The following is a 23869-nucleotide window of genomic DNA, read 5'->3' as shown; positions in this document are numbered from 1 at the left end:
ACTGGCTGTCCACTCTATACCTCTTACTATATACATCTCTAACAAGTCCCTTCCTATTCTCCTTTGCTCCAAGGAGCAAAACCCTAGCTTGCTTAACCTAACTTCATAAGACATGGTTTCCAATCCAGGCAGCATCTTGGTAAATCTCTCTAACCCTTCCACATCCTCTCTATAATGAGGCAACAAGAAATGAACACAATATTCCAAATATGGTCTAACCAGAGTTTTATAGAGTTACACTGTCTCAAGGCTCTTGAACTCAGTCCCCTGACTAACAAAGGCAAGAACACCTTCTTAACCACCCTATCAACTTGCGCAGCAACTTTGAGGGATCTATGAACTTGGAGACAAGCCCCCAGTTCCTCCACACTATGAAGAACCTTGCCATTCACTTTGTCCTCTGGCTTCAGGTTTGACCTTCCAAGTGAATCACTTCACACTTTTCCAGATTGAACTCCATCTGTCACTTCTCAGCCCAGACCTGCATCCCGTCAATGTTCAGTTGTAACCTGCGACAACCTTCTACACTATCCGTAACACCACCGTGTCATCTACAGACTCTCTAGCCTGCCCTTCCACCTCCTCATGTATTTCATTTATAAAAATCACCAAGAGCAGTGGTCCCACAACTGATCAGTGTGTAATACTACCAGTCACAGACTCCAGGCAGAATGCCCTCCAACTATTGCCACCCTCTGCTTCTATGGGAAAGCAGCCTCTGTCTACGTAATCAAGTTTCCCTGGATTCTATGAAAGTATATTAATATCCACACTCAACCATCCTAGTCCCCAGCTGGACTTCTTCATCCTATTCTCCATTAAGTTGAGTTCATCCAAAATACTCTTGCATTTGTACTATCGCATTTGCCCATTGCACTATGCCTACTGAAGGATTTACAGGAAGATGATGTTTCCTGCTCAGCATTGCTGCCTGCCTCACCTGTCCTAAGGTCAGCTGTAGGGTCATCAGCCGGGGACCACTATTCATTGATGTTTCACTCCTTTAGCCCTGGTATATCTTCTGGTGGTGGAGCAGTGACAGGGACGTCTCCCTACCTCCCCCTGCAGCTCCCAATGGGGTTAGTTGGTCCCCCAGTTTCTGTCCTTCCTCCTCAGCCACAGCCAAAAGCTGCCCTTTTCTGCCTCTTCAGCCAGCTCTCTAGTGGCCGTCCTGAGCCTTGCTCCTGTCATTACCATGTCACAGAACAACCTTGCCGTCGATGCACTGACAAAGCCCCAGCATCCTACCTCCACGGGGTAGATCATGGTCCTCCAGACAGCTTCCTCACACTCAGCTGCCAGGTCTGAGTACTTCAGTATAGAACGTAGAAATCTACAGCACATTACACGCCTTTTGGCCCACAATGTTGTGCTGACCTACTTAGAAACTATGCCCTATTGCATAGCCCTCTCTTCTTCTAAGCTCCATGGACCTATCTATGAGTCTCATAAAAGACTCTATTGTGTCCACCGCCTCCACTGTCGCTGGCAGCCCATTCCATGCACTCACCACTCTCTGTGTAAAAACCTTACCTATGACATCCTCCTCGTATCTACCTCCAAGTACCTTAAAACTATGCCCCCTGTGTTAGCATTTTAGCCCTGGGAAAAAGCCTCTGACTATCCACACGATCAATGCCTCTCATCACCTTATACAATTCATCAGGTCACCTCTCATCCTCCATCGCCTCAAGGAGAAAAGGCCAAGTTCACTCAACCTATTCTCATAAGGCATGCTCCCCAATCCAGGCAACATCTCCTCTGTGTAAGTGGAGTGTAAGCCTCCTCTGTACACTCTCTATAGTATCCAAAGTATCTTTATTGATCTCAATTTTAAAACTTCTATCCATGTTTTCAAATCCCTCTCTGGTCTCGCCTAATTCTAGCTCATAACTTCTCCAACAAAATAACTTGGTAAAATATTAGTGTGATGAGCATCTTTATTTTTGACCATTTTATCATTGGCAACTGTGTTTAGTTGTCAAGGCACCAAACTTGTGAAACTTCCTTTTTAAACCTGTCTCCTTATCACTCCCTCCTTTAAGGAAATTTTCCTTAAAATCCACCTTTTTGACTCTGCTTTTCATCATCTGCCCAAACCTCCCCTCAAAAGAAATAAAGTGTCAGTTTTACTCTTTGAACCCATACAAGTTATTGTTGGTTGACCCATGATATTAAATTCATGATTCAACTATCAGCCAACTCAGGGTAAGGACACTTGATAAAATCACTGGATAATTCGCAGAGTATTTCTGAGTTGGAAGAAATGGAAATATATAGGTTGATACTTAAGTTGTCAAAAAAAAGTTCATAACAATTTAGGACTTGGGAGCATTGATTTTATAAGCAAGCAATGAAAGCAGTCTATTAGTCTGCAGTCATAATGCATACAAGACATACCTCATGACTTCAGCAACGTCCTACTGAATACAGCAATTCGGAATTATGCAGCCACCAATTATCAATAGTTTCCAAAGGTTACATCTACTGGTAGAACGGCATTAATGACTGCTTTCTAAAATAAATGTCTTTAACTCATTTTTATGTTGCTCTTTCTCATGGTAATGACCAAATGTAATGCATCTTCCTTCAAAGTCAAAACAAAAGAGACTAGTGGTTTTGACCCAGTGTGCATGGGATACAATCATCACCAAGGAAACATGCCCTTCAGCCCAATTTGTCTATGCTGACAAAGATGCCCATCTGAGCTAGTCCCATTTGCCAGGGGTTTGTCGACAACCTTCTAAACCTTTTCAATCCATGTGCGTGAAAAGTTGCTATTTTGCCTGCCTTAATCACTCCCTCTGGAAGCCAATTCCACATACCTTCTATTTAAAAGTTTTGCCCCTTAGGTTCCTCTTGAATTGTTCCCCTCTTACCTTAAACTTGTTCCCTCTAGTTCTTTCCTATGCTCCAAGGACAAAAGTCCTGGTCTGTCCAACTGCTCCCTACACCTCAGCTCCGTAAGCAGGGGACATGTTCGGCACAGCTTTGTGGGCCGAAGGGCCTGTATTGTGCTATAGGTTTTCTATGTTTCTATAGGTCTTGGCAACATCCATATAAGTCAGTTTAATAACATCTTTCCTATAGCAGGCTGACAAAAAAAATAAACACAATATTTAAATAGTTGTATAGACATATTGCCAAAAATAGATTACACCAAAATCAGTATCATCTCTGACCTCAATGGCTGCCAGTTGTTTCAACTATAAATCCCACATTTCCTGACAATGAGGAAGCACTACAGAGGGGTAAGCCATACAGTCATGAATGAATTGCAGTCACAAAGGATGTTCACAGCAATAAGAGATGAGTATAATAACTGAACACAATTCAAAGTAAGTGCTTCATCCTTATTCTGTTCAGACTGGGCGATGAGTATGGAGGTAAGGTCTTCTTGCTTCCAAGACAATAAACATTCCTCTTAAATTTTGTGTCAGCCACCATAGGGAGTGTATTTCTCCTTGGTAGGTTAACACCTTGTGAACCATCACACGTGTGCATCACAGATATTAAGACCATAAGATATAGGAGCAGAATTAGGCCATTTGGCCCATCGAGTCTATTCTGCTATTTCATCATGGCTGATCCATTTCCCTCTCAGCCCAAATCTCCTGCCTTCCCCCTGTATCCCTTCATGCCCTGACCAATCAAGAACCTATCAACTTCTGCCTTAAATATACATAAAGACTTGGCCTCCACAGCTGCCTGTAGCATCAAATTCCTCAGATTCACCACTCTCTGGCTAAAGGAATTCCTCCTCATCTCTGTTGTAAAAGGGTGCACCTCCAATCTGAGGCTGTGTCCTCTGGTATTAGACTCTCCCACCATAGGAAACATCCTCTTCACATCCTCTCTATCAAGACCTTTAACCATTCGATAGGTTTCAATTAGGTCATCCCTCATTCTTCTAAATTCCAGCGAATATAGGCACAGAGCAATCAAATGCTCTTCATATGACAAGCTGTTTAATCCTGGAATCATTTTCCCTATTTCCTCAAAACTACCTGCTCCTCCACCTATTTTCAAGCCCTCTGCAAACTTTGCAACAAATCCATCAATTCCACCATCCAAATCATTGACATATTTTTTTTGCTGGTGTGGGGTGGGGGATTGTTGCTCGCTGCCACTTGCGCGTTGGGGGGGAAGCTGAGGGTGAAATTTGAGGTTCTTACGTTAATCTGTCGTTCATTCTTTGGGGCACTTCTTTGGTTTTGTGGATGTTTGCGGAAAAAAAAGCATTTCAGGATGTATATTGTATACATTTCTTTGACATTAAATTAGACCTTTGAACCTTTGATATAATATATCAGTCCCAAAACAGACCCCTGTGGAACACCACTGGTCACTGGCAGCCAATCAGAAAAAGCTCCTTTTATTCCCACTCTTTGCCTCCTGCCAATCAGCCGCTGCTTTATCTATGCTAGAGTCTTTCCTGTAACAACATGGGCTCGTAGCTTGTTTAGCAGCCTCACCTGTGGCACCTTGTCAAAGGCCTTCTGAAAATCCAAGTGCAAAATATCAACCAATTCTCTTTGTCTACCCTGTTTGTTATTTCTTCAAAGAATTCCAACAGATCTGTCAAGTAAGATTTTCCCTTGAGGAAACCTTGCTGACTATGGCCAATTTTATCATGAGCCTCTAACAATCAACTTCAACATCTTCCCAACCACTGAGGTCAGACTAACTGGCCTATAATTTCCTTTCCTCTGCCTTTCTCCCTTCTTAAAGAGTGGACTGACATTTGCAATTTTCCAGTCTTCTGGAACACTTCCAGAATCTAGTATTCTTGAAAGATTATTACTAAAGTCTCCACACTCTCTTCAGCCACTTCTTTCAGAACCTTGGGCTGTGCACCATCTGGTCCAGGTGTCTTATCTACCTTCAGACCTTCCAGTTTCCCAATAAATTTTACTCTAGTAATGGTAACTACACACACTTCATGACCCCTGACACCTGGGACTTCCACCACACTGCTAGTGTCTTCCACAGTGAAGACTGATGTAAAATACTTATTCAGTTCATCCATCATTTCCTTGTCTCCATTAATACCTCTCCAGCATTGTTTTCCAGAGGTCCGATATCCACTCTCAACTCTCTTTTACACTTTATGTATCTGAAGAAACTTTTGGTATCCTCTTTAATATTGTTGGCTAGCTTACTTTCGTATTCCATCTTTATCTTCTTAATGACTTTTTAGTTGCTTTCTGTTGGTTTTTAAAAGCTTCTCGCCTCTAATATCCCACTAACTAATGCTCTATTATTACCCTCTCTTTGGCTTTTATGTTGGTTTTGACTTATTTTGTTATCCACAGCTGTGTCACCTTTCCTTTAGAATGCTTCTTCCTCTTTGTGCTGTATATATCCTGTGCCTTCAAAATTGCTTCCAGAAAATCTAGGTATTGCTGCTTTGCCATCATCCCTGCCAGTGCTGTGGTCCTTCGCAAGCAATTCTGGCTAACTCCACTCTCATGCCTCTGTAATTCCCAGTAATGCTGATACATCTGACTTTAGCTTCTCCTTCTGAAATTTCAGGGAGAAATCGATCACTTTCCCTTAAGGGTTCTTTTACCTTAAACTCTCTAATCAGTTCCACAACACCCAGCCAGAATAGCTGATCCCCAAGTGGACTCAACCAGGAGCTGCTCTAAAAAGCCATCCTGTAGGCATTCTAGAAATTCCCTTCTTGGAATCCCACACCAACCTGATTTTCCCAATCTACCTGCATATTGAAATCCCCCATGACTATTGTAACATTGCCCTTTTGACATGCATTTTCGGTTTCCCAGTGTAACTTGTATACCACACTGTTTGGGGGTCTGTATACAACTCCCATCAGGGTCTTCTTACCCTTGCAGTTCCTCAGCTCTATCCACTAAGATTCAACACCTACTGACTCCATGTCACCTCTTCCTAATGATTTAGTTTAATTTTTTACCCACAGATCAACGCCACCTCTTCTGCTCTTTTGCCTATCCTTTTGATACAATGTATATCCTTGGCCATAAAGCTCCTAGCTGTAATTTTCTTTCAGCCTTAATTTAGTGATGCCAATCTGTCACTGTGCCACAAGTTCATTTACCTTATTCCGTATACTGCACGCATTCAAATGTAACACCTTCAGTCCTGTATTCACTATCTTCTAGTTTGTCCACCTTTTACGTTGCACCTCATCCCGTTGACTGCAGTGTTGCCTTATTGTCAGCCTCTCCTTGCATGGGAGTCTCACTACACACGCACATACACATCGGTAGCTGAGCGAAGGGCGCTGAGTAGGCTACGGTCAATTATGGAAAACTCTGAACATCCTCTACATAGCACCATCCAGAGACAGAGAAGCAGTTTCAGCGACAGGTTACTATCGATGCAATGCTCCTCAGACAGGATGAAGAGGTCAATACTCCCCAATGCCATTAGGCTTTACAATTCAACCGCCAGGACTTAAGAACTTTTTAAAAGCTATTATTAATGCTTTTTGAGATAGTGATTTAGATGCATATCATATTTTTTACTGAGTTAAGTATTGTATGTAATTAGTTTTGCTACAACAAGTGTATGGGACATTGGAAAAAAAGTTGAATTTCCCCATGGGGATGAATAAAGTATCTATCTATCTATCTATCTATCTATCTATCTATCTATCTATCTATCTATCTACACATTGCCTGTTTGTAACCCAACTACCTCATCTTCCACACCATCACTCCATTCCCCACCGCCCTGCCAAATTAGCTTAAACCCATTCGAGCAACTCAAGTCAAACTGCCCACAAGGATGTTGGACCTCCTCAGGTTCAGGTATAACCTGTCTCTTTTGTATAGGCCATACCTTCCCCAGAAGAGGTCCCAATGATCCATAAATCTGATTCCCTGTCCCCTGCACCATATCCTCAGCCACACACTTACCTGCCCAATCATCCTATTCTTACCCTCACTAGCACATGGCAGAGGCAGCAATCCAGAGATTACTACCCTGGAGGTCCTGTTTCTCAGCTTTCTACCTAGTTCCCTAAAGTCTCTCTTCAGGACCTCTCAACTTATCTACCTAGATTATTGGTACCAATATGTACCAAGACTTCTGGCTGCTCACCTTGCCTTTGAGAATGCCCTGGACATGAACCAAGACATCCTTGATTCAGGCACCAGAGGGGTAACATACCATCTGGGTGTCTCTATCGCTCCCACAGAACCTCGTTTCTGTTCCTCTGACTAAGGAATCTATCAACACCGCAGTCCTCTTCACCTCCCGACCCTTCTGAGCCACAGCACCAGCTCAGTGCCAGAGGCCCACTCACAGTGGCTCCCCCCCCTCAATTGTACCCCTCAATTGTATCTAAAGTTACAGTATGTACTCATTATCGAGGGGAACGGCCACAGGTGTACCCTGCACTGGCTGTGCATTTCCCCTGTAAAAACCAACCTGTGAAATCTATAAAATCTAATTGATACTCATTCAACATGGACTAAATTAACAACGCTTCCTGAATGGTTTAAAGCCAACTCGCGAAATTGCTGGATTAGAATTATTCAGAGTAAAATGGAGAAAGTAAAGAAGACCGTAAGACATTGGAGCAGAATTAGGCCATTTGGTCCCTCAAGTTGGTTCTGCAGACAGAAGAGTCAACAACTTAAAAGAGAAGAGTCATGTCAGGCCTTGGTATGTTATAACCATTTCCCCCCTGCTGTCCACAGCCTTTGTTCATATTTCAAAGTTTTCATATTTGCCTCTTTTTGTCACTTAATTATGTAACTGGTATCAGAGCTGCCAAATTATTAATAAACCAAGCACCCTGAACATAAACATCAGTAACAGATTTAGGAGTTGCTGCTAATGTACTATGATAGTAAAAAGCTTGTGACTGTTGTGTTGTTTGAAAGAAGCAAGCATACAAAAAATCTACAATAATTATGCAGATTCTTACTATAAATCCTTAATTGAAAATTTCTATTAGCATCATCAAAGGGATGTGCAAGAATGGCAAAGTGCAGGCTGAACCAGGCGCTGCATCCTGATAACTTAATGAATACAATTCCGTGCACTAATAAGAAGTCCTGGGAAGCAGATCATACCTTCGAAGTATAAAGCATTCGTACTGGTGCACTGCAGGGAAATTATTATCTCAAAAGTGTAACTATGGCCTTTTCCAATTATGACATAATTTTAACAGAAAGTTCTGGAAACACTTTGATCTGAATCATTGACTCTTTCTCTACCAGTGATACAGCCTGGCCTCTGTGTAGTTCTATTCCTCACTCTGGCCTATTACTTTTTCTCACTTGCCTATCACTTCCCCTGGGCCCCTCCTTTCCCTTTCTCCTATGGTCCACTCTGCTCTCTTATCAGATTCCTTCCTCTCCAGCCCTTTATCTCTCCTACCCACCTGACTTCACCTATCATCTTCTAGTTTTCCTCCTCCCCTGTCTAGTGTTGGCGCATGGCCAAGTGGTTAAGGTGTTCATCTAGTTATCTGAAGGTCGCTAGTTCGAGCCTTGGCTGAGGCTGCGTGTGTGTCCTTGAGCAAGGCACTTAACCACACATTGCTCTGCGATGACTCTGGTGCCAAGCTGTATGGGTCCTAATGCCCTTCCCTTGGACAACATTGGTGGCACGGAGAGGGGAGACTTGCAGCTTGGGCAACTGCCGGTCTCCCATAAAAAAACCTTGCCCAGGCTTGTGCCCTGGAAACTTTCCAAGGTGCAAATCCATGGGTCAATCGATCCTAACAGAGGGCTATACATCCTCTTCCCCCTCCACCTTTTTATTCTGGTGTCTTCGCTGCCTGACATCGTCCAACATCGTATGTGTAGTTGAGTAGTCTGAATAGTTTCTAGCTTTATTTTAGATTTCCAGCATCTACAGTGCTTTCATTTTTATGTGCAATTGTGTGTTGTGTTTTGTATTGTCCTGCTGAGAATTATAGGCACCAGAATGTGTGGCAACACTTGCCGGCTGCCCCCAGCACACCCTCAGTTGGTTGCTAATGCAAACAATGCATTTTACTCAATGTTTCAATGTACGCTTGATAAACTTGAATCTTCAATCTGTGACATTAGTACATTTCAATTCCTTTGTCACAATTTTTTGAATACAACAGTATTTATATTAATTTAAGTTTTTTTTTACAGAAAGGCCATCATATATTGCCTGATGCTTACTGCCATTGAGGAGTTTGGATGATGTGCTTATTGGCTGCATTATGGCCTGGTATGGGAACACCAGGGCCTTTGAGCAGAAAATCCTACAAAAGGAAGTGGACTCGACCCAGTACATCACAGAGTGGTAAAACCCTCCCAACCATTGAGCACATCTCAAAGATCCTCACCATCCAGGCCATGATCTTTTCTCTCTGTTGCCATCAGGTAGAAAGTACAGGAGCCACAGGACTCCACCACCAGGTTCAAGAACAATTACTACCCCTCAACCATCAGGCTCTTGAACAATAGGGGATAACTACACTCATCTAAGGACTCTTTTATCTTGTTATTCATGCTCATTATTTATTGCTATTTATTTATATCTGCATTTCCACAGTTTGTTTACAGTTTACAGTTCCTGATGTTTACAGTTACTGTCCTATAGATTTGCTAAGTATGCCCATAGAAAAAGAATGTCAGGGCTGTATGTGGTGACATGTATGTTCTCCGATAATAAATTTTACTTTGAACTCTGAACCTTTGAACTTTGAGATGCCAGAGTTGTCTCTCCAGAGTCTATGCATTAAAGGTTTTCTCCCAATGCCTTTTAAAAGAGAGCTCCAGGATATCGTCCAGCTCATCTTTTCCTAGTATGCCTTACAGTAAATAAGCCAGTTAATTGTGTTCAGTTCTCTGCTCCCACCCATTATAATTAAAAAGAACACCTAATATGAGTTCTAAGAATATGAGAGAGGCAAGGATCGATATTGGGAATGAGCTACTCCAGGCCATATTTGCTTTCCAGAGCATGTTAATATTCCAGTGTTCTGGGGCATTGAGTGTAGAAAGCATTTTCAGTAGAGTACTACCTTGTTTTTAGTCCTTCATCAATTATGTGAAGAGGAGATGGTAATAAAAATTTCATTTCCAATCTCTATTATACTGTCAAGAGACGATGAATGGAAGGTAGTAATTGCTTACAATATGTACCTTTCCTTCTTTTTCCACATCCGTTCCCTCTGACAATTATAGCAAGTTCTTCAGTATCACAGACTCCATCCCACTATTATTCGGTTGATTGGTAAGGGTGTCAGCCATGATGGAAAGGTGGAGCAGATTTTATGGGCTGAATGGCCTTATTCTGTTCTTATGCTTTATGGTCTTATAGTTTTATCCCACTGGAAAGGTACATTTGATCCATTGTCCAGATGCCAGTCTTAGCTTTAACTGGAGCTGCTCATTCTAGTCCCATCTTCCCCATATCTTTCCTTAGCCTTCCTTAGACACTGGCTATAATTTTGAAGACAGAGAATGGGCTGAACAGAATGAATTATATGTAGTATGATAAGCAATAGATGTTTAACTGTTCTCCATGTTGGGAATCAGATGAAACAACTGGTGGCGTACAAAAAAACCAGTCAATTAATGAAAAATGATTAATCGCAAAGGATTGCAAGAAGGGGATTTAGAGAGCAGTATTGTGATTCTCTCAGCCTCTACCTTATCACAAACTTCTCTTCATTCCCTCTGCTGCTGCTCCTCCTCCTTGCAACTTAAAATTTGTTTAAGAAGCCTGAAGACCTGTTTCTTTCTTTGCAATATTTTCTTAGGTATATGCTACAAGACCTATGCTCCTCTTTCAGGGGGTATACCTACACTTGTCATTAAACTCTGACTCCCAGCACCGGCCCATCACAAGCAAGTTCCAATAAATGTCTGCAGTGGAACGATGCGAGGATGCTATGGATTCTTCTACTGATCATTATGATTCAAGCAGAGCTCATACTTGACATGATTCCAGGGATTACTATTCTATTTATATCCTCCTCCTTCAAAGATTTACTTTTGTTGAGCTTTGTGTAAGCCAGTTTTCCTGTTTTGAATGCATGAAGCAAAGCAATAGTTGGGTAACCCAAAAATTTGCAAAAACAAAATAGAGTAGGCAAGTGGTTTTGAATAAATGTGCTATAGGTATGAAAAATGAGACTCCAGGAGAAACAACGTAAGGGGAGAGAAGGATTTCGTCAAATATTCCGTAGAAAATAAAAGTATTTCTTCATTTAAAATTAAAGCTGGATCCACAACTGAAATAAAATTCTGGGGATATTAAATATGTACTAATTTCTGACATGTCAGATCAGCTGAATGTGGTTGGGCCTTAGACTCCACTGAGGGACTTCTGCCACAATGTTCAGGGGCTGGGATGACTGTTTCCTAGCAACCATAGCTATGTCCTTATATGCAAGATATGACTTCAATCAATTCTACGCTTTCCCCTTAATGCTTATTAACTTAAGTGTTGTAGGTAGCCATTAGGGATGATAAAGTAGATGGACATGCACATAAAATAATTGGGGGGAATTCTGAAACAGAAACAGCAGATTTCTGCTGCACCATGCAATTAGATCCTCCTTAAGAATGGCCTTTCAACGTACAAATTTAGTTTTGTCCAGGAGGGCCAAGAAGAGGGACTGTTAGGGCATTTTTAGGAATAGCATTTTTAGGATTAGCACATATAGCAAATATGACTTCAGCCACCAATCTTCAAATATGAATATAGTCTGTAGATTAAATTTAAAAAGCAGCTTGGAACAATGGGTTCCTGAAAACCCATGAATCACAGGTAATAGGAAGACCAGACAATGCTGATTAAAATGCATTTAGATGTCTGTGGTATGAGTGCAAAGCCGGAGGTGTGAAGTTTGAGTGTAGTTCAAAGGATGCATTGTAAATATGGAATTGTCCTTTGATCACATAAAATGACAATTAACATTGGGTCGGGCAGGCCTTTTTCCACCTATATATTGCCTGCTGTGTCTCATACATTTGAATAAAGAGACTGCTTCATAACTACCAATAGCAGTGCTTCTCTCTGGTGACCTTACTCACAAGACAACACCATCACTTTGATGATCACTGAGAATAGACTGATTTGGTAGTTAATTAGATTGCACTTATCCTTCTTTTAGTGAGCAACCAATTTTCCACGCTGTTTGGCAGACACCATTATTGAAATCATACTGGAACATATTGGCTGGAGCTGCAGCCAGCGCTGGAGTGCAGACCTTCAGTACTGCAGTTAAACTGCGGTCTGGTCCCACTGACTTGGATCAGTTTTATTCTCACTGTCTGTGACACCTCTGTGTTTGGTTTCATGCTTGAATTTAGCAATTTTACTCTGCAAACTGCTTCATGTTCTTAAGCCAATTCTGTTTCCAAAGTGACAAGTTTTCCAATTTTGTTACTCCTTTGTAAATTATATATGGGTAAAGTCCACAGCAATCTCTTCCCCATACTTATTTCCTTATAACATAGGAAGTGACCATTCTGCCCACTGATTCTATGTCACACTCAGTCAGGTACTACCTTCATGCCGCCTTGTACAAGTTCAAGTTTATTGTCATTGAACCATGCACATGTATACTACCATGCGAAGCGATGTTCCTCTGGACCAAGGTGCACAACACGGTACATATAACTAATGCATAAGCTGTGTACGTACATCTACTGATGCCTCTGGACACATCTTCAGTGATGTTCCTGGAATCATTGGGTATTTCGGGTCTTTCAACATCATACACCCTCCTCCAGGTGACCCAGCCGGGGCTGATCAGACCCCAGCTTGTGTCCAGATGGCTAGCTACACATGACTCCATGGCTCCCCTCTCTTGAGCCACAGCCATCTTGAGGCCCTCTCTGCCGCATCGGTGGTATTGCGGATGGCTCTCCTCTTCCTCTCTCCCTCGATGCCCAAATTGCTGAAGGCTCTGGCTAAGGAATGGCCTGTGAATCCCCTACAACCAACTTCCACTGGGAGACTCCTCGCTCTCCATCCAGCCTGCTGACAGTTGCTGACCAGTCCTGAGTACTTAGAGAGCTTCCTTTCAAAGGCCTCTTCCAAGTGATCTTCCCATGGGACTGTCAGCTCCAGCATCACACCTGCCTCGTAGACTCAGACACAAGGACAATGTCTGGTCGCAGGGTGGTGGCTGTGATATGGTTGGGGAACTTCAGCTGCCTTTCGAGGTCCACCAACAGCTGCCAGTCCCTTGCAGAGGTCAGGATGCCTGCAGATGTTCTTTTATTGTCACAGACAAATTAACAATTAAAAAGGTGCACATATGATACAAGTTAAAGAACGTACAATATGACGATACTGGCTCGTCGTGCGTGATGAGACCTGGGTGGTGGCAGGGAGCTCAGTCGTCTTACGGCCTGGGGGAGGAAGCTATTTCCCATCCTAACGGTCCTTGTCCTAGTGCCTCCTGCCTGATGGTAGGGGTGTCAAAGAAATTGTTGGGCAGATGGGAGGGATCACTAACAACGCTAAGGGCGCTGCATATGCATATGCAGCGCCCTTGATAAATATCTTTAATTGGTGGAAGAAAGACCCTGATGGTCCTCTCAGCAGTCCTTGCAATCCTTTTAGGGACTTACGGTCAGATGCCTTGTTATTCCTGTACCAGACAGTGATGAAGCTGGTCTTGATGGTGCTCCTGTAAAAATTGGTTAAGGGGTTGAGTCTCAATTACCTCAATCTCCTCAGGAAGTGGAGATGCTACTGTAATTTCTTGATCAAAGAAGTAATGGTGTTAAGGGACCAGGAGAGATTGTCCACTATGTGCACTCGCAGAAACCTGGTGATCCTAACTCTCTCCTTGGATGAGCCGTCTAAATGTTGGTCAGCCTGCACCTTCCTAAAGTCCACAATCATCTCTCAGTCTTGTTCACATTGAGACTCGAGTTATTGTGCTAGCACCATTCTACCAGCCACTCTACCTGCTCTCTGTATGCTGTTTCGTCGTCAGTGTTGATGAGGCCAACCGCTGTTGAGTCATCAGCGAACTTGATGATTCAGTTTGAACTGGACCTGGCAGTGGGCTGAGCACACAAAGCTGGGGAGCCGTGGTGCTCAGCGTGGTGGGACCAACACAGACTGACTGTGACCTTTCTGTCAAGAAGTCCAGGATCCAGTTACAGAGAGAAATGTTGGGACCCAACGAGGACAGTTTACCCATCAGCTTCTGAGATATGATCGTATTGAACACCAAGCTGAAGTCAATAAATGGCATCCTGGCATATGAGGCACTATTTTCCAGGTGCGACAGGACAGCGCTAGGCATCATCAGTGGACTGAGTTGAGTGATAAATGAACGGAAAGGGTCCAGTGTAGCAGGAAAATGGGAGACTGTCTCTGGAATTCTGCTGTTTGTAATCCTATCTACTCCATTCCCCCATTTATTTTTCTGTAATCCATTCTCTCTCACATACTAATTAACTGCTTGATTTGCCAAAAGAAACTCTATCAGGGATCATTTACATTAGTCAATTAACCAAACATCTGGTTCATTTTTTTGAAGATATAGGAGGAAACTGGAGCACAGAAAGTGGTTGACATCTGGGACAAACTGCCAGAGGAGGTGACAGAATACAGTTGCTACATTTAAGAGGAATTTAGACAGACACCACAATAGGTAAGGCAAAGGACAAAATCCGAAAGTGGGCAAATGGCTTTTATTGTAGCTGGGCAAAAAGCGTTGACGTGGACAAGATGGGTAGGGGAGACAGTTTCTGTGCTCTATGTCTCAGCTGACCCAGGTGTGGTGAACTAGATATACCTGTCTGACTGCTCCTGTGGCTCCTCCCACAGACCCCTGTATAAAGGCGACTGTGGCCTGCTGCTCTCCCTCATTTTCCCCAGGATGTAGTGTTGTTCTTCAGTCAATAAAAGCCGATATCCCCATTACGCAGACAAGGCCCGCCCCCTGGTCAAGTCTACCACCTTTCCCCTCTCTGCCGAGGCCCGCGCGGCCTTCAGCTGCATTAAAGGGGACATTGCCAAAGCAACGATGCATGCGGTAGACGAGACCATTCCCTTCCAAGTAGAGAGTGACGCCTCTGATGTCGCGCTGGCTGCTACCCTCAATCAGGAAGGCAGGCCAGTGGCGTTTTTTTCTCGTACCCTTCAAGGCTCTGAACTTCGGCACTCCACGGTGGAGAAAGAAGCCCAAGCCATAGTGGAAGCTATTCGGCACTGGAGGCACTATCTCGCCGGCAGAAGGTTCACCTTGCTGACCGACCAGCGCTCGGTTGCGTTCATGTTCAGCAGCCAACAGCGGGGCAAAATCAAAAATGATAAAATTTTGCGATGGAGAATAGAACTCTCCACCTATACTTACGATATCCTGTACTGGCCTGGCAGGCTCAATGAACCCTCTGATGCCCTATCCCGGGGACCGTGTGCTAGTGCCCAGCTCGACCAGCTGTATGCCCTTCATGCCCAACTTTGCCACCCGGGGGTCACCCAGTTTTATCATTTCATTAAAGCCCGGAACCTGCCGTACTCCCTGGAGGACATCAGGACGATGACCAGGGACTGCCAGATCTGCGCTGAGTGCAAACCGCACTTCTACCGTCCTGACACTGCGCAGCTTGTCAAGGCCACCCGTCCTTTTGAGCGACTGAGTATTGACTTTAAGGGCCCCCTTCCCTCCACCGACCGCAATGTCTACTTTCTCAGTATTATTGACGAGTACTCGCGATTCCCCTTTGCCATTCCCTGCCCCGACACTACTACCACGTCGGTCATAAAAGTCCTGCGCCAGCTCTTCACACTGTTCGGATATCCCTGCTATGTCCACAGTGATAGAGGGTCCTCCTTTATGAGTGACGAGTTGCGCCGGTTCCTGCTTGCTAGGGGCATAGCTACTAGTCGCACCACGAGTTATAATCCCCGGGGGAATGGCCAGGTGGAGAGGGAGAATGCCACAGTGTGGAAGGCCATTCTTTTAGCCCTTAAGTCACAAGGGTTGCCGGTCTCCCGATGGCAGGAGGTCCTCCCTGAGGCACTCCACTCTATCCGCTCCCTGTTGTGTACGTCCACTAATGCCACCCCTCACGAACGCTTATTCTCTTTTCCCAGGAAGTCTGTCACTGGGACCACCCTACCAGTTTGGCTGACGTCCCCGGGGCCAGTGCTGCTGCGTAAACATGCGAGGAGTAATAAGTACTCACCACTGGTCGAGAAGGTTCACCTCCTGCATGCTAATCCCCAGTATGCCTACGTGGTCTTGCCTGATGGGCGGGAGGACACGGTCTCTGTCTGCGACCTGGCGCCCGCCGGAGCAGCAGACCACTACCCCGAGCACTCCACGGTAACTATGCACCCTGTACCCGAGGTGACTCCGCGCGCACCGTGCCCCACACAGACTCCGTATGCGTCTGTTCCAGGGACCTCGCTCACACGCGAGGGATCCCTGACACCTCCTGTTGGGACAGAATTAACCCACTCTCCGCCTCCGGAGCACACACCACCTCCGGCACCTGTGCCGTCATCACCTCCGGCTCCTGTGCAATTGCAGCCGGAGCTACGTAGATCGCAGCGAACGATTCGACCACCTGATCGACTTAACCTGTAAATATGCTTGGGAATTTTTTTAAACAAAGTGGGGGGTGAATGTGGTGAACTAGATATACCTGTCTGACTGCTCCTGTGGCTCCTCCCAAGACCCTGCTGACTGCCCCTGTGGCTCCTCCCACAGACCCCTGTATAAAGGCGACTGTGGCCTGCTGCTCTCCCTCATTTTCCCCAGGATGTAGTGTTGTTCTTCAGTCAATAAAAGCCGATATCTCACTTCCTAAGTCTCGGCGTGAGTTATTGATGGTGCATCACCAGGGAAACCCATGCAGTCGTAAAGAGAACATGCAAAATCTACACAGAGAGCAGTGCCACAGATCAGAATCGAACCCAAGCTGCATGGTAATTTCAGCAACTGCATCATTACAGGGGCCATCCTTCTCTGATACGTCATCAAAAAAATGCAAGTCTGTTGGGCCAACATGATTTTCCTTTTACAAATCAATGCTGGTTCTCCTTAATGACCTAAATATCTCCAAATACCTGGTAGAATTACTGTTTCTAAAACCTTACCCAACACCTATAATCACCATATTCTACACTTACGAACAAGCTTTGCCACTTTTGCAACTTTTAAGAATCTGACATTCGGGGAAGATTAAAAGTGTTATGTGTTGTAACTCAAAAACATAAAAACTAATTGAAAGGAAAACAAGGGGGCCAGGAATGCGAGTCTAACTTAGTTTTTACCATAAGCGAGGAGCGTATGTATGATGTGGTGGCGTAATGATGTATGCCATTTATGTACTTTTATATATAACTCGCATTATGTAAACAAGAAAGAATGCTTAATCAAATGTATGTACAGCTACAATATTACTCAAATATTAAATACACAGCAAAAAGAGGAAAGGTATCCTCCTGAAACCAGCCAACTTTTTGATTACACATTGCCTACCAAGAATCACCCCATCCAATGCCTCTACTGTCTTACATCTATTAATAAGTTGCAAGCATCTCCTTCCTTAAGCAAACAAAATACAAAGCAATCATTAACTATTCTAGCCTTGCCCTGCATCTCCAATCACACATTGCCTTCTTTGCCTCTAATAATTCCTTCACTGTACCCACTTACTATTTACTCCCAGGAAAAAATATTTTTGATTTATTTTCACACGAGTTGTCTTTCTATTCTCATATGGCCTCTTTGTTTTGCTTCCCTTCTCCAATTGTTACATTTAGCCTGGTTTTCATTTGACAAGTTTACATACTCACCTTTACACTTTATCATATTCATAGTCACCCTTGTGAACCCATGAGTCCTGGCTCTGGTTTCCCTCTATTACCTTTTCTTTCCTCAGAAGACCCAGCTTCTCCACTCACCAAGCTCCACATATGGTGTCATATAGATCTGCAGCTGAGGCATTAATCCTGAAATTTACCAAATGCTGACTAATCAGAGCGGAGGAGGAAGGCTTGCAAAGGAGGAGCCCTGCACATTCAGCATTTTCTTGTACTGACATAAAAATAACAACTCAAGGCTTAAAACGAAGTTTTAGTCACTTAGATGTATTCATGATCTTTTATAAAATATTTGTAAAGAGTGAATCCATAACATACTGGGTGGAATTCCATGAGCCTACCTATTCATGATAGCAAGCCTTAAATTGATGTCCCATAGCTTCAAGATCCGAGCTTTTGATAAGTGGCTCACATTCAGATGGGCATCTTATTGAAGAGATTTCAGATAAAGGAAGGGAAATAATATTGGTGTGATATTGATTTCACAGCGGCCTGTATTTATTTTATCCAACTGATTACAAGCCTTCCATAAATGAATTCCATAAATTTCAATATCTTACCTGTTTGCTCCTTGTTCATTTGCGGATAGGGGTGGGCTGACACATGATAAACAAATTTGCAAGTTTCCTTATGACAGAAAACACGCTGTATAATAAGGAAAAATGTATCCAACAGTAATATAGATAACCGCTACCTTGGCAACATTCATCACCAATCTACTCATTCCAGCTTTATTAGTTTTCAGTTCTCTGGCATTCTCTTTGTGCTGTCATTAGATTATCGTGCATAATAACAACCATTAATTGCCCAATTCACATTCATTTTTCCCTTAATCCTGCTCCAGAAAGCAATAATACGAGCTGATTAATATTATCACTTCTGAACACCTTGATATTCAAGCCAGCAGCCGCATTAATCCTGCCCCTTCCATCATCTATACCTCTTCAGCTCCAGAAGCAACAAACTTTCTTTGTTTCACTTTCTCATTCAAATTATTCTCATTTGCCACCTTACCGCCCATTTGGGAAAACAGAGGTGCTTAGTAATAAATATTTTCAGAGTGGTTCCCTCTGAATGAATGAGGCCATTTGGCCCATTGCGCCTATGCCAGTTTACTGTGCAAGCAACCCAGCAGAGAGATTTGTCTGCTTTCTCTGAGGACCTGCATGTTTCTCGCCATCTATAAAGTGGATGGGTTATTTCACAATTTAAAATTCCATCTATACTAATTTGAGCACTGCATTCGCCACATGAACAAAAAAGCTACAGCTTGGGTCAATGCTAGCACTGTTTTCTGCTGTATACTGTTGTGCTTGCATTCATAGTGTCAGAAAGTCGTACACACAGCTACAGGCTCTTCAGTCTTGCATCCCCATTCTAACTATCGAGTACCTGCCCATAATAATCTTACTTGTCAGCACTTGGTCGAGAGCACTGTCTGCATTTTCATGTGAGTAGCTAATGAGAGGCTGAACGAGTGCGATGCAATCGAGTGGAACTGCTAAGTTGGCTGCTGAATGTAATCAGCACTTAGTGCACACGGGGGAGCATGATGTGAAGTTAAACCAGCTGCTGATTGCTGAGTTAACTGGACATCCAGTGGATGACTGTTGTCAATGCTGCAACAGATTTTATTTATTTACTTATAGAGATACAGTGAGCAACAGGCCTTTCTGGCCCTTTGAGGCTCGCCACCTAGCAACCCCTGATTTAACTTAGCCTAATCACAGGGGCAATCTACAATGACCAGTACACTGGAGCACCCAGATGAAATCCATGTGTTCACGGGAAGAACGTACAAACTCCTTACAGGCAGCAGCGGGAATTGAACCTGGGTTGCCCGTACCGAAAGGCATTATGCTAACCATTACACTACCGTACTGAGTGAGCATGGGCCAGGAAGGTAGTAGGTCTCAACACTCGGACACCTGTCAGCACGTGCGTTAGTTGAAGGAAAGCAGATGGTTGGTGTTTGCCACCGAAGACGACTAGGGATTCTTCTCTGATGAAGCAGATGATGCTGGTGAGGCCTTATATTTTTTTGGGTGAGCAGGGAGGAGGTGGTGGGCGTGACAGTAAGTAATGCTTTGAGCAGGTAACCCCACCACCAGATTCAGATTCACTTACTTATCGCGTGTAAGTCAAAACAACGTCAAAGAGCCTGCAGGTGTCACCACACATTCCGGTGCCGACAGAGAACACACACCGACAACTTCTAGCAGAACAACACAAGCGAAAGCAACAAGAACACAAACAACAGCAAAACAAGCCCTTTTCCTCCCTCCCATCTACCCATCCGCTCACACACACAGACAGACCACCAACCCCAGGACAGGGCTTGTATCTGATCATGATCAAGCATCAGGGAAACAGGGTCCGTGATAACCTGTTCATTCCCTGCTCCCAATGATAGGACACTACCTGCTTTAACAGCCCTGCCGTGTGCAAGATTACACATGCCAGTTCGCCAGCAGTTTCTGAACCTAAGTGTGAATTCAGGAATCACACACTTGCACACACAACATCTCTACTCATAGAGTGTATATATAAAAATAATACCCTTCCTCACAGTGCAGGGAGAAACTGATGTGGATTGCCTGTGTGTCAATATTTTAGAATATATTTCCACATGTGTCACAACTCCTAGACAATGATACAATGAATGGCAAGTTCCTTTGCAAAGTCTCAGGAGCAGATTTTTGGTGACTGGCCTGTGAATAAGGCGGAGGGCCAGAGGATGGATGGAAGCTGGTCTCTGGCCTGATCACACTGTGCAATCTGCCTACACTGGGCACCGTGATGAGGTGAAGGCCTATCTGCCTACCTCACTTAAAGCAGCCCTCTGGGGCGATCAGAAATAGAGTAACATTGGAATTCTCTGCCACAGGAAACAGTTGAGGCCGGTTCATTGGCTATATTTAAGAGGAAGTTAGATATGGCCCTTGTGGCTAAAGGGATCAGGGGGTATGGAGAGAAAGCAGGTACAGGGTTCTGAGTTGGATGATCAGTCATGATCATACTGAATGGCGGTGCAGGCTCGAAGGGCCGAATGGCCTACTCCTGCGCCTATTTTCTATGTTTCTATGTTTTTAACAGGACGGAGTGAGAGCTGAGAGGATGCAAGAAACAGCAATCCTGAACTCTCTGAAACCAGGACTGCAATCCTGCTTTGTTACAGGTAAAGACCTCGCCAGGTAGATAAGCTTGTGAGTTCCTGAGATCCCAAGAGCAATGGCGTCTGGAGTTTAGACCCTGTTCGGGTCACTCCTGGCGGTAAGGTCAAGGAGGAGCGATTTAACCAAGCCCTCAGCGGTGGAGCTGGTGGAAGATGATGACGACACATCACAACGGCAGTGAAGGTGAAGGAAGGATGCAGCGGTGAAGTGTCCCCTGTCATTGGATTTGCCAAGGACTGCCCTTGCTTCAGCCTCCTCACATTAAACCAGGTCACACACAAGCATTAAGGGAATCCACCTTAACATCCTGAATTAAGTCCCACGGTGATCAGCAAGTGGCAAGGATGGCAGGTTTGTGAAGACTGGAAGGCCCTAGGCTCAAGCTGGCACATTGGGCTGTGTTTGATTCAGTCACTGGGCTCTTGGACTGAGGCAGAAAGGTGTGGCCTTTACAGCTACCTGTAGACAACCCCTTAAGGGAGTATCATGACTGATTGTGGGTAGGTACTCATGACTCGACTGATTGAACACTACTACATGTAAAGATTAAAGATTACCTTTATTTGTCACGTGTACAGTACAGTACGCAGGCCTTCAGCTCAGAGAATATAGCCGGGGTGCCTCAGACATTTGCTCAGTTCTGTAGTAATGTTATGAATTGCACTGTACTGCTGCAACAAAAAAACCCACTAAATTTCATGATACATGTGAGTGAAGAAACACCTGATTTTGATATGGGTCTCTACTGTGGACTGAGAGTGAAAAAGGGGTAGGGAAAGGCGAATCACGGTTGGAAAAGGGGAAGGGAGTGATGCACCATCAATAACTCTCGGAGACGTGAGGCGAGATAGGCTTTTATTAGCTGGAAGAAAGCATCAAGAGACCATCACATAACATCCTGGAGACTGAGGGAGGAGCAGTGTCTCCAATTGCCTTTATACCGGGGTCTGTGGGAGGAGCCACAGGAGCAGTCAGCGGGGGGGGGGGCGTGTCCAGACAGGTATATGTAGTTCACCACAGGGAGAGTGGAGGGAGCGGGTAGCACCAGAGAGATTCTGTAAAGATCAATAAACAAATTGTTTTGAAACAAAAGACTTTGCTTGTGTCTTAGGGCTGAGTGTGTCTGCACCCATCCCTTCCATCTGGCCCACATCCCTCCCATGGTGCTCTACCCTCACCATTCCCAACACCCTTTGCTCCTGCCAGATTTGCAAACTTGCTCTCTGCTCCACATTGATAAATACAGTATTGTGCAAACGTCTTAGGCACCCCAGCTACATATACGTGCCCAAGACCTTTGCACAGTCCTGTGCATTGAAATATATTGAGGAATGATGATCAACACTGTCCGAGGATGTGTTGGGGGCAGCCTGAGTGAGTTGCCATTCTTCTGGCGCCAATATAGAACGCTTATAGCATGTCGCGAGCTGTTTTATTTCAGAAAGGTATTTTCTCCTGCAACTGCTTTGCTGCTACAGGTTGTGCTTTAAAGTGAATGGCTGAGTGAAAATAAGTTTGTGTGCCATGAGTAATGGTGTCAATTTTAAGCAAGTATATGTAGGTGGTCGAAGTGTAACCATTATTAAAAAACAAATGATAAAGAAGCAAATCTTCTGTGTAAAGTAAAATAAACACATCAGAATATTTTCTGGAATTCACACAATCTATTGGGATATGCTGTGCTTCTGGGAACTATCTGCATATCAGAGAGGAAACCTGTGTTTGAACTCCAAATGTGGGAACCTAAGAAATTATCACTAATTAGAAGATATTGCATTTTAAAAAAAATTGGCAGCATCTTGCCACTAAAATAGGGTGATAAGCTTTAATGATTAGTTAAATGATACTGCGGTTTAAAGCTGATCAAGGTTTCCACTGAAAATCACAGAGCATTTCAGGATTGGCTTCCTTGCTAACCTTCTCCAGCCACCATCCAAATGTTCTACAAAAACACCTCGATATGTTTCATAAAAGGAGAGGTCTTATCTGTTCTGGTGACATCTTGTTTCCTAACATGTTATGCTAAGTCAGTTCTAGTCTTAGAGATCCTAGATCATTTCTGATCCTGGCCCTGTCTCTGCTTGTCTATATCTCTTTGTTCCTCCACATATCACCTCTCAGCCTCTGTCATAATTTCCGTTCACCCTTCTCCATCGGCCTATCACCCCTCCTCACCTAAATCTACCTATCACTTGCCAGCTCATGTTCCAGCCCGACCCCTTACCTCCATTTCTCTCAGATGCTGCCTGATTCAATGGGTCAGGCAGCATCTGTGGAAGGAAATGAGAAGTAGACATTTTGCATGAAAACCCTGCATCTGGAGAGGGCTATTTTTCTGTTCCGCAGATGAGGGGTCTTCATGTGAAATGTTGATTTCCTGTTGCTTTCCACAGATGCTGTCTGACCCACTGAGTTCCTCCAGAATGTTGCTTGTTGCTCCAGAATCCTAAATCTGCACCACATTCCCTCAGTCTCCCTCTACTCCATGTTCTTGTCTTCATCATAGAAACATAGAAATCCTACAGCACAATACAGGCCCTTCGGCCCACAAAGTTGTGCCGAACATGTCCCTACCTTAGAAATTACTAGGGTTACCTATAGCCCTCTATTTCACTAAGCTCCATGTACTTATCTAAAAGCCTCTTAAAAGACCCTATCGTATCCGCCTCCACCACCATTGCTGGCAGCCCATTCCATGCCCTCACCACTCTCTGAATAAAAAACTTACCCCTGACATCTCCTCTGTACCTACTCCCCAGCACCTTAAACCTGTGTCCTCTTGTGGCAACCATTTCAGCCCTGGGAAAAAGCCTCTGACTATCCACACGGTCAATGCCTCTCATCATCTTATACACCATTGATTTGATAAAATCTGGTTTAAGAGCAAGTGTGAAATCTTA

Source organism: Hemitrygon akajei, chromosome 9, assembly GCF_048418815.1.
Source record: "Hemitrygon akajei chromosome 9, sHemAka1.3, whole genome shotgun sequence".
NCBI lineage: Eukaryota > Metazoa > Chordata > Chondrichthyes > Myliobatiformes > Dasyatidae > Hemitrygon > Hemitrygon akajei.
This window is presented reverse-complemented; position numbering follows the sequence as displayed.